At 40.8% G+C, this 12,073-nt stretch overlaps 1 protein-coding gene across 1 annotated transcript in view; it reads right to left on the bottom strand.

The window, feature by feature from the left end:
• The window catches only part of LOC145978316 (uncharacterized), a 151,657-nt gene that overhangs the window by 56,438 nt on the left and 83,146 nt on the right, over nt 1-12,073 (bottom strand). The window contains exon 4 of the mRNA XM_083110870.1: nt 5,430-5,480. The gene's annotated coding sequence lies outside the window, so the exon portion shown is untranslated. The remainder of the gene's footprint in view (nt 1-5,429; nt 5,481-12,073) is intronic.

Raw genomic sequence — 12,073 nt, 5'->3', positions numbered from 1 at the left:
GTAAGTTCCGATTTTCATTTTAATGTTCAATTTCTAACATTTCTACCCCTGCGTACGCCAGTGTATCTCCGCCATCGTGCAGATTCATCTGCATCGTGCCAGAATTATAGCCATCGCAGCGGGACGAGAATAAAAACAATAAAGCACAAAAGTTATTAACTGCATGCGCGGTGAGACGAGCAGTAAAAAAAAAAAACAAAAAAAAAACCCTTTTGTATCTCTCCCGACCGGAAGGGTTCCGGTGAATCTGCCTCGTCGCGATAACTCAGCCAGCTTCGCAGAGATTGAGCGCGTCGCGTGTAATTGCGTATGTGCGATAAGGGCGAGGAGAGCGGGCAGTGTTGCCACAATCCGAGATAAGAATTTCCCTTTACCAGGTACAAAATTTCCCTTTTTTAATACATTTTTCTCTTCATATTAAAAAACTGAAATCTACTGTCACGAAACTTACAACATTACTATTATTTCTACCAACCCACAGAAAGCACAAACCTACATATATTAGAATCGATTCAATGAAAGAAAATAACAGAATATTAAGAATATTTGTATCAAATTGTACTTTCAGAAAAATATACAAAATATGGGAATTTTATACCAACTACCTCATTATGTTTATATTAGTAGTTGTGCTATAACAGTATTTTTAAAAATTACTTGTAAGTAATAGGAAAGTATTATTTGCTCCTAATGAAAATTATTATTATTATTATAACTCGTGGCGCAACAGCCTGTGGAGGGAATAGTGGGAATAATTTACACGACGAAAGCTTTCGAAGAAATTGAATGTAATACGAGATGAGCTCGATATCTTCAGATTTCCATGCAAATTTAATATTTCTCTTAAAATTTCCCTTGTCATGTAGTTTTACCTGAATTTCCCTGCAATGAGGGAAATATCCCTTCGTATGGCAACACTGGTCGAGTGTTACGTGCGACCGACGCAACTGCTAGCAATTACTCTTTACTTCGGCGCGGGGGAAAGGGGGCGGGTTACGATACTTCGGTATCTCGGCTTTGATGTGACAATCCCAAGCATCCGACGTGGGTAGTTCTGACGTCACATGATGCGCGTATCCCCCTCTGCCGGAGAGCGTTTTCCCGCCTTACAGGGTTGCCAGGTGGTACTTACTTAATCAAACCTGTACATGCACGAACTGCTTAGAGAAGCAAGGAGGATTTATAAAATTTGGGCCCCCAGTCTATCCTTTGTTTTCGGCCCGCCGATATTATTATTACCAGTTTTGTTATCATGATATTATACCTTCCAGTAATTGCTTCTCTGTATTAATAACACTCGTAAACATCTGACTAAAAATTATTCAGCTTAATTACAGTACTGAAAATAGGGTTCAACGCCAGAGGTCCCGAGTTCGAATCCCGGCCAGGGCATGGCTGTTCTTTGTGTCTCCTCATCAATTTCATCATATCATTATCATCACTCATATTCATCTTCGCGATTATTAAAAAGTGGCAAAACGTTCACTGACGATCTAGCTTGCTACGGGCCTGCGCCTGACCCAGTGGCGGATCCAGAAGTTGCAGTTGGGAGCGGGGAAGCCTCGTTCTTGTGTAGAAGCTGAACAACTCTACACAGGAAAGTTTAAAATTGAAACTAACATAGGTCAATTCAAATTCAACGTGCACGTTACTCTAATCTCGACACAATTTCAGTCGATTACCGAGATTCGATTCTAATCTACTCTTACACAGTGTAGGTAGGTTACTGTTTTCTTACACTGTTATGTTATTATCATAATTTATCTCACAGTCACGGTAAACTGAACGATCATATATGAGAAGTAAAAATGCATAGAGAAAGAAAAGCCTATTTTCTGCATGGGTCTTGAGTTCGATCCCTTTTTGAGGCATATTGCAGAGTGGTTCTTATCCAAATTTAAACTGTAGGTCCAGTTCCGATTAGCCTATCATGAGCAAAAAGTAGACAAATTAAATTTAAGATTATTTTTCTCTAGACTGATAAAATTGGTGATAACAGTCTCTTCAAAAAATATTAATCATAGTAATATATCTAAAAACCTGGAGGCTAGGAGGGGCGATCGGACCCCTCGCCCTACCCGTGGATCCGCCCCTGGCCTGACCGTATATAAGAGGGGGTGTAACGGCTCCACACCCGTCCCACTGGTTTATTAACCATTTTGCATTAATTGTATAATCAAATTAACAAATCTCTATAAGGTTTTGAAAGTTATTAATTTCACAAAGTAATCGTTTAAAAAAAATTAAAAGCCCATATATTATACAGTCACCAGCAATAAGAATGAGACTCTTACACCCTTCCTTGCGTTATGCGCGTTGCCTACCTCTACGACGATGGGTAGATTTCAATAGTAAATTCTCAATGACAAGTTCTTGCCTTGCAGGGAAGCGAGTCTTTTATAGTCCCATTCTTATTGTTTGTGACTGTACATTCGAGAGCGTTCTCCCATAATTCGTATCGTACCCAAGGTATTGGGTAAGAAGTTACAAGTCTTATGTTATTCTTAACATAGCAGGAAGCAGAGAAAGGAATGCGGAATAAGCAATTAGGCAAACGTTAGGTGATTGACTTGAGAGACGGCTAGGGAATGAGCGTTGGAATCGTGAGGAAGCGAGATCAGTTGGAGAGTAAAGACTGCGGATTGTGTGCGAGAGAGAAGGGAAGTGGAAGCGATTATTAGACAATGGTGTGTGAACAGATTGAATTCTGACAGGAAGGCCAGACAAGTGACAATTGAGAGGACAAGTGTGGGAATAACCTTCATCTATTTGTGAGGCAAGTATTATCCTCTTCTTATCAATATCCATATCGGTTCAGTCATGGAGAGTACAGAAATCAAATTATTGCACATGTGAATTCTTTTGCCATTCCTTTGAATGTAACCTTTCGCATATATCACAGTTAGGCCAAGCGAGTGATAACCATCTGAAAGATGAATAACTACATCACCCAATCGAAGATTCAAGGTTCTTGGTTCGATCCAAACGCAGCTTTAACATTGCGTTACGAATTCCAACGGGTTTCACCAGGCCTGGTGTCGAGATTAGAGTAACGTTCACGTTGAATTTGAATTGAACTATGTTAGTTTCAATTTTAAACTTTCCTGTGTAGAGTTGTTCAGCTTCTACACAAGAACGAGGCTTCCCCGCTCATCCAAACCAAATCAACTCTCCAAATCCGATCACAGCGAACGCTGGCGGCAGATTTGAAAGTAAGGGACGGGCGCAATTCTACATGCAAATTGTACGGGACGTGGGTAAAACACACCGTACCTTAAAATACCACGCTACTGCCTACCCTGGACACGAGACGGGAATCCTTTATCTGCCCCTTGAACTGCCAACACTGCAGATTTAGCACCACACGAGATCGATCCCGGTGCATCAACCTCCAGGGTTACCAACTTTTCCCAACTAAACCAACAACGATATGTTATAACACAATTTAGTTCTTCCACAACCAAAAATGAAGTTTCCACAACTGGCAACACTGACTTTTCACATATCTCCATCACAGTGAACAGAATATTACAAGACTTTTGCTGTCAGTGGTATGCAAATTTCATTCCACAGTAATTTTAATACCAACATTATATTTTATACAGAGTACATCGAATCGCCAAACAGGATTAAGTTCTGAATCAAAACCCAATCAGAAATTTAAACGAAAAATGCTGTCTCAACCAAGACTCGAACCCGAGACTGGCATACCGTGCCATTTCCCTACCAAATGAGCAAGCCCTTGTTTCGCTTGATTTTTTTCTCTTCGAGTTTCAGGCATACTTCTGATGGCGTAGTGATTAACGTCCGGTAATCAAGGAATCCAGGGTTCGATACCTGTTGGAAGCACACAGTGGTTCGGATCCAACTTCAAACTGTCCAGTACCGATTTGCATATCTGTGTATAAAGTGGGCTTGAAACAAAAACTCAATCGATCGAGTTCTGGCAACATTCATCCTCATCTTTGCGATTAGCCAAAGTTGGCAAAAAAGGGAAGTGAAAATAAACCGTTCGATTTCATCTAAGTCAGGCTATTATCGGTTTTCAAATCATATTAAATTAATTAAATAAATAAATAACGACCCTGTTGTTATAAGTATGTTTTTACATTTTCCTGTGTTAGTAAGGACGACATGCTACTAGAATAATACTCTACTTTCTTTATTTTCCTACTGTACGCGACAATGCGAAGGCATGGATGATGAAAAAATAATTAACATGATTTGTTACCAGGGATTCGAACCCATTACCCAAAGACCCATTTTTTTCCCCAAATATGAGATCGGTCTCGTTACGACAAGTCTCGAAGGGCCTTGTCTCGTTTCGATTGACATAGTAGAAAAAAACAACATACAATAGAATATCCCTATTCATATTTAGAATTTGACGACTGCATCCACATGGACATCCCTTCCCCCTTTAAAAACGACCCATCACTGAATGAAAAGATATTATAGAGCTGATCCGATACCACTTAATAACCGACACTCATACCGATTCCCAACGATACCGATGCTTGACAATTGTAACAACTGAAAGTTGTTCAAAATACTGATTAATATCAGTGAGTGAGTATTCCATTCGATATAACCATAAATTTATCAGTGTTCTTCTTGAAAATATTTAAAAAATTAAATCAGAATATTAAAATTCCTCTTATGCAATCACAAAATACAGTTTTCCACACAATACCGGGTGTCCCAGAAGTCTTTCCCTGATTACAAACTTTATTCAGATCCGCTATATGCAATGTAGAGATGTGAAAGTGGTGCCAAAATGTTGGAAAACTAACCAAGTTTTTTTGTTCCAGGTTTGAGTAACGTGGCTGTAGTGTAGTAGTGTCAGTGCCCAGAAAACCGGAAATGTTCACAAATCAGGAAAAAGTTCAGCATGTCCTCTGGTATCACGAGACCCGGTCACCAATAACAGTGCAAAGGAACTTTCAAATGTACAGAATTCTTTCGTCTAGAATATCTGCCATCAATAAGTTGGTATTTAAAAAATGGAATTTATCTTCATTCCCAAATCCTGTCAAGGCAAAGAAACATTGTATGGAAAGATGCCACCCGATGTCAAGAGCATTAATTCCGAATTCCTTGGCACTGACACTGCTACACTAGAGCCACATTACTAAAACCTGCAACAAATAATCTTGGTAAGTTTTCCAACATTTTGGCACCACTTTTTCACATCTCTACATTGCATATAGAGGATATGAATAAACTTCGTAATCGGGGAGAGACTTCTGGGACACCCTATATTAGTTCAAAATGGTTGGAAATATCAAATTTTGCATAATTCCAGGATAATTAGACTTCGCGATAGACCAAAACGCCAGAAAGGTACCCACAGGTATCGGTAAACAAAATCTAACAGATCCACATGGTATCGGATCAGCTCTTTTAAAGAAGACAAAATCCAAACTTACCTTCAACTTCCGACCCTGCATCCTCCGATATGAAATCTAGTTTTGAACGACCTGCAAAGGAAAGAAAAACGCTGTCAGTACACTTATACAACGTAGAACAACACAAAAGTAGAAAAATAACATCATTAATGTTATTAGTAGAGTCACTCGGGTGAATATGCCATCCGGGTTAAGTGCCCACCTCCTCGTATCTCGCGCAACGTTCATGTTATGGCAACTCTGCGACTCTTGTTTGAAAGCGCCCTCCGTGGTGAGACGAGGCAGCACGTTTGGAGCTTGTGAGAAGAATCTGAAGCCATCCAGGGTTAATTTCACGAGGTAAGAAGACAATTTTTGAGGTAATAATTTTTTGGACGTTGCTGTATTAACAGTGTGCAATAATATTTCCAAGAGAGAAAGAAACTGAATTATATTTGCTGTAAAGATCAAGAGTCAGGGAAACATATCTGCAGAGTGAAACTGCCGCATTGTGCTCAGAGTTGCCAACCCAGTGATTCATTTTCTGCTTGTAACTAACTGTGGGGCGATATGCCCACAGAAATTAAGTGCAATATGCCCATGGGCATTTCATTATGGCATTATGATACGAAAGGACGACAATGTGACTGGATCCAGTGTATTCGTTGTAGTATGTGGATGCATGAAATATGTATCAAATTTACGTCCATGCGTCCAAAGTGCAATGCAATTTCTCACAAATGTAAACAGTGAAAGAGGCTATGGTAAATTCAAAATATTTTTTTTTAGAAACGCTATGTTTGTCTGTACAAATGATGTTCTGTTTACGAAATAAACGTCAATAATCTTCCAGTTAATGCTGTGTATTATTTTCCTTTATTACAACAATTTTCTTGTATTGGGCATTTTACCCTGAACACGGTAAAATTGACCAAATTGACGTTCATCTGTTTATTTCTCTCTGGTTCTTTTGCTATAAGACTGACAGTAATAAAACTTATAGGTAACAATAACAAAACATGTAGCTTTCATTTGACATCCTTTTCATTGCGACACTCCTTCATTTAGCGAAGCTATAAACCGCCAAATAAAAAGTTGGGCTTATTCCCCCGAGTGACTCTATTAGATTAATTCAAGTGACACGTGAGGACGCAAGTAAGAAATATCTTTCGATGGAAAGAGGGTGCGTTCCAAGTGCTTGAGAAGTAATAGAAATAACCGTATTAATGTTTTAATACGTAAATTAATTAATATCGTATTGGTATAATTGCATAAATAGGTTAAAGGGGCTGTATAGGAATAGAGATATAACAGCACGTATTCCTTATCTAGCTTACATGTAGTTTAGATCGCGAACATTTGTATGAAAACAACTGTCCTGTTAGTAAGGAAATTAATGTAAAAAAATATTAAAGAATTAAATATTTATTCATGACGAAAAGTGAAGTTCCTATGCTACTAGTGCTATTAAATTATCATTGGTACTGTCATTCAAAGCCATATGATCGCAATGATGCTCGATTATACAATAAATGTTAAACAAGTATATTTCACTATTTAATTTTTATACTTCGTGAGTCATTCGCGGGGTCACGACCATACCCTCTTACACAAAGAGATCAATGATCAAATTGTTTTAAGCGTTTCAATTGTTCCACAAAAAATTAGGGTTGAAGCACCACCCTGAATCTAGATCAGATACCCATAAGCTTTCAATGGAGTATAAGTCACTAAGTGGGTCACAAACGTTTACTAAAATACTAAGTTAGACACTGACTTGAAAACAGTTCTTATTTTCCAACACAATCTCCACCAACATTGATACACTTATCCCATAACTTCATCAGCCCCCCCCAAAAGATGCTGCATAAAAGTCTTTGGGCTGTTCTCCCAGCCACAGTCGCACCTTACGTTCATCATCATCATCATCAGCCGCGACCGTGCGAATTCTTAAAATTTAAAAGAAAAATGTTCATTCCCCAGATACGATGCAGAATGCAGCACCTCGACTAATGCCTTGTCCGAAAGAAGCAAAAACAGGCTTGAAGTACGGGCTTTAAGGAAGCGACGTAAAGCGCCGATCAAACGAACAATCGAGCCTGCAGTATGCGACATTGCACACCCGTTCGCTTCTTTGAAAGCAAGGGAGTCGAAAATCCATCCGTTGGTGGTAGCTAGTGGAAATGTAAGAATAAGAACTAATACGAGGTGCATTCAAGTTCTAAGGTCTCCTATTTCTTTCTTCATTACTAGAATCAGTTATAGACGTGAGAGTTGTTTGAGAAGAAGCATCCATTCTTGAAGGTTGATGAGGGCAAATGACAGCACGACACGGCCCATAGGAAGCTAGTGGCGCTGTCTAACGACGGACATGTATTTGATACTGGAAATGACATCACTTACATCGAAAGAACAGCGTATTGTTATCCATTTTCTTCACCAGCGTGGAGTAACACCCATCGATATTCATCTTAAATTGACTGAGACATGCTGTGGTGGTGTCTTGGACGTGAGCAATGTGCGTTCGTGGGTCCGATAGTTCAAGGAATGTCGAACGTCGTATGAAAACAAACCAAAGGAGCCTCGCCCACGAACCAGACGCCAGTTACTCCATTGCTGAGAAAAGGGATTTTTTGGGACAGCGAAGGCGTTATTCTCACGCATGCTATCCTAAGGGTACCACAATGATGCGTACAAGCTATGGAACTGATTTGAGGACCAAGTTGCTTCCAGCATTGTGAAAGAAACGGCCGGAAATGTGTTCTTTCATCAGGACAACGCACCTCCTCATTGGGCGGCCATTGTTCAGCCGCTCTTCATGGAAAACAAATTTGAAGTGAATCACATGCTCCGTCCATACTCCCCTGACCTTGCACCGTGATTTTTGGCTTTTCCCAATCCTGAAGGACTTTCTCCGGGGCTGCACATTCTCCTCTCGTGCTGCAATTGCATCGGCAGTTTTCCAGTTGGGCAAGCAGACCCCTAAAGAAGCGTTCGCGGCGGTCATGCAATCATGGTGTCGACGTTCCGAAAAGTGTGTACATCTAGAGGGATACTATGTTGAGAAGTGAATGAAGTTTCATCTCTGTTGTGTAAGTTGTTTAAAAAATAAAAAAATAGGAGACCTTAGAACTTGAATGCACTTTGTAAAATGCTGTGTGATTTCAAAGGAGAGATTTATAAACGATTGATAAAGAATAAAGATGCTCTCAAGAAGATCAGTTCTTCTGCTAAATACTTCTGGCATTACTCAATTTCAGCATAAAGGCTGATCAGAAAGGATGAGAAACGCGATGTAAGTCATACAAGATAATAATAATTAATAGCTTTTGGCAATGGGAGATCATATTTCATTAATTGTTTATGATGTATCATTTATGTGATCCATACTTTAATAAATTATAACAATACTTTTAGGATTAGGCCTAACCGATCTTTCAGGAAAGGGGGGGGGGGGGTAAACTGATCTCCTTGAGATGTCCCGTTTTTGGGTCAAAATATTATGGTCACCCTAGATATGAGACAACTGAGAGGTACTGAGCAACAGTGGCCGATAATGCTTCAGAATCACTGCTTCAGTAATAACATCGATCGCTATACGACGTTACAAGCAAAGAGAAGATAGTTATTAGAAACACCAGTGTTTTTTTTTAATGGGGAGTGACTTTTGGGACACCCTATATATATATATAAAGTAGTTTCGTAATTCCCTCGGACAATGAAAGAAAGATCGCCTCGCCCGCTATAAATTCTTTCGACGGATAGACAGGGGAAAAAAAAAGAATTCTTGGCTGCAATGAAAATGACGAGCACTTTTCTCTCGTCCTGAATGATGGGCAGGGAGAGCATCCCATCTGCGCTGACAACGGAGTTGGCACCCTCGTCACGCTGGAATTCCCAGCTCACTACCAGAGTTGCCATCGCATCAATATTAACACCAGATTTGGAGATTTTTTTAAAAAAAAGTCTTATACGGAGACATTTTTAAAGTTGTAGTCTTGCCATAAATTTAAGTGCATTGCATTAACAGGGAAAGAAGAACTGGTTGAAATAATTTTGTACAGTAGAGTTGAGAAGTATTTGCAGGTCCTTTGTGATCTAAGAACAATCACAAAGGAACAACCATGTCCAGTTCAGGACTCCAACCTGGATCCTTGTTACACGAGATCGGGCTACAGAAAATACTCAGGATAATCTATAGAGACTGGGAAATTCGGTTGGATATGAAAAAAAACAAACATGCAAATCCGATGAATGGAAATCGACACCCTTATAGATAGACAACCAACATTACACCACTGGCATGTATTCTCAGGAAATGACCACTATTGTTTTAAAGTATTACCTGACATCACAGAGTTACTCTAATTAATATAATTTCAATGATTCAACTGTATTTTACAATCATTATTAATCTTGATGAGTGATCAAGTATTCAACTTTTAATAAAAAAAGAACGGTTACGTTTCGTTTTTGGAAATTAACAGGCTGTTAAATTTTAACCGTTAAACATTGTAAATTTTATAGGCGCGTGTGGTAGAAGAAAAAAAACCGCGTACATATTTTTCACAGTAGAAAAGGAAAGCTAATAATCATTTGTGTAATAAGAAAAATATAGTAACGGACACTGATGTTCTAAACATACTTGACTGTACGCAGTGGTGTGTCCAGGATTTTCTTAAGGGGTGGCGGTGTTTTTTTCTTTTCCCGTAGCCAGTCCCATATTTTTGGCATGTATTGCTTCATTTGACATTTATTCAGCAGCGGTTCCGACCCCTACCAAACCTTCATGGGCACGCCACTATGTAGGGACATGTGGTCGAGTTTCAATAAATCAGAAATTTCATGATGCACGATTATACAGTTAAAAGTTGACAGAAGAGGATGAGTTTGACGACCAGCCCGGGATTAGAACCAGGGACCCTTGGCGCCGTAATAACCACTCCGCCACGGCCGGCGCAACTACAGTTAATCTATTTTCACGATGCCCGTGTACGTCTACATTCGGTGACATCCTAACCGACACGCTGGCAACACTGCGCACGGCAATTCGGAAAGAAAAGTCTTGAAACAGCGCCGCTGAAGCGAAAGCGGGGGGCCGAGTGCTCCCTCCGCCCCCTTCCTATTTTTCTTCTCGCTCGTTTCCCCCCTTTCTTCTAATTCCCAGGTCTCCGTGGGCCCCGTAGCGCAAGGGCCACGCAGGGACGGACTGCAGAGCGCTGGCAACCATGATTCCTGGCTGCTGGGCTTGATCGATCGTGGACCCGCGCCCGGCATCAATTAAAGTCTGTCGTTTAGCGTGGATCTCCTCCCTCCATGGCAACCCGTGACAGGGCCTGGATAATGGCCACCCCCGCCCCCAAGCGGTTGCTTATTATTTCCACTAATAGCCACGGTGGGCGAGTCTCGATTCGATCTCGGTTTCGAATTTGGGGCGTAACTTCTCTCGTTGAGTATCCATTCATTCATCGAGAATTACTCCTGATGGGACAACAGCTGGTTTCGAGTTTAGACTGAACAAGACGGTGGTGACCAGAATGAGACAGTATTCACGGTGACCTGACCAGAACGAGAAAATGATAGGGTGACTGGACGGTGTAACGGGTGACTCTTCGTGAAGACACCCAAATGTCGTTCTCTCCTCCACGTAGTATACCCTGGTGGACTGCATTTTGCAGACTAACGAGGTTCTGGCGCCAGGACCTAATCAGGATAATTCTCTGTAGGAATTGTGTTGCCCACATGGGTTTGTGATCGTTCCTTCATGTATCTCACCGTATCACCATTCATCCCCATCGTCGCGATTAGTCAAAAGTGGAAGAAAAGCGACGTAAAATAACCTAATTCAATTAATCAAAACGAAAGTGACTGGAATGAACAATTCTAAGGTGACCAGAACGAGAAATGTTACGGTGATCAGAACGGGGAAATGTTACGGTGACCAGAACGGGGAAATGTTACGGTGACCAGAACGAGGAATGGTACGGTGACGAGAACGAGCAATGTTACGGTGACCAGAACGAGGAATGCTACGGTGACCAGAACGAGGAATGGTACGGTGACGAGAACGAGGAATGGTACGGTGACCAGAACGAGGAATGCTACGGTGACCAGAACGAGACATGTTACTGTGACCAGAACGAGGAATGGTACGGTGACCAGAACGAGGAATGGTACGGTGACCAGAACGAGGAATGGTACGGTGACCAGAACTAGAAATGTTACGGTGACCAGAACGAGAAATGTTACGGTGACCAGAACGAGAAATGTTACGGTGACCAGAACGAGAAATGTTACGGTGACCAGAACGAGGAATGTTACGGTAACCAGAACTAGAAATGTTAAAGTGACCAGAACTAGAAATGTTACGGAGACCAGAACGAGAAATGCTACGCGACCAGAACTAGAAATATTACGGTTACAATAACGAGAAAAACTCTATAAAGTAAACCGTTTTGTTTTGTTAAAAATTCCCATTTGGAGTCTTGGTTGTTGAAACGCAGTATTAGTACTGCAAAGTTAAGCTTCTAAGTATGTCTGCATCTCACCGGGGCCCTTTTTACATGACCTATGTTTGACACTTAGTCCGGAGACCGAAGTCCCCTTCCTAGGTGCCGGGCCCAGCTAACGGTTTTGATTCCAGGGTACGTGTGACCGGATCGGTTTTTACCCCCGACGAATAGCCG

This window comes from Lepisma saccharinum, chromosome 24 (genome assembly GCF_977018435.1).
Source record: "Lepisma saccharinum chromosome 24, izLepSacc3.1, whole genome shotgun sequence".
NCBI lineage: Eukaryota > Metazoa > Arthropoda > Insecta > Zygentoma > Lepismatidae > Lepisma > Lepisma saccharinum.
Note: the sequence above shows the minus strand (reverse complement) of the source record. Positions and strands in the feature narration are given on the sequence as shown.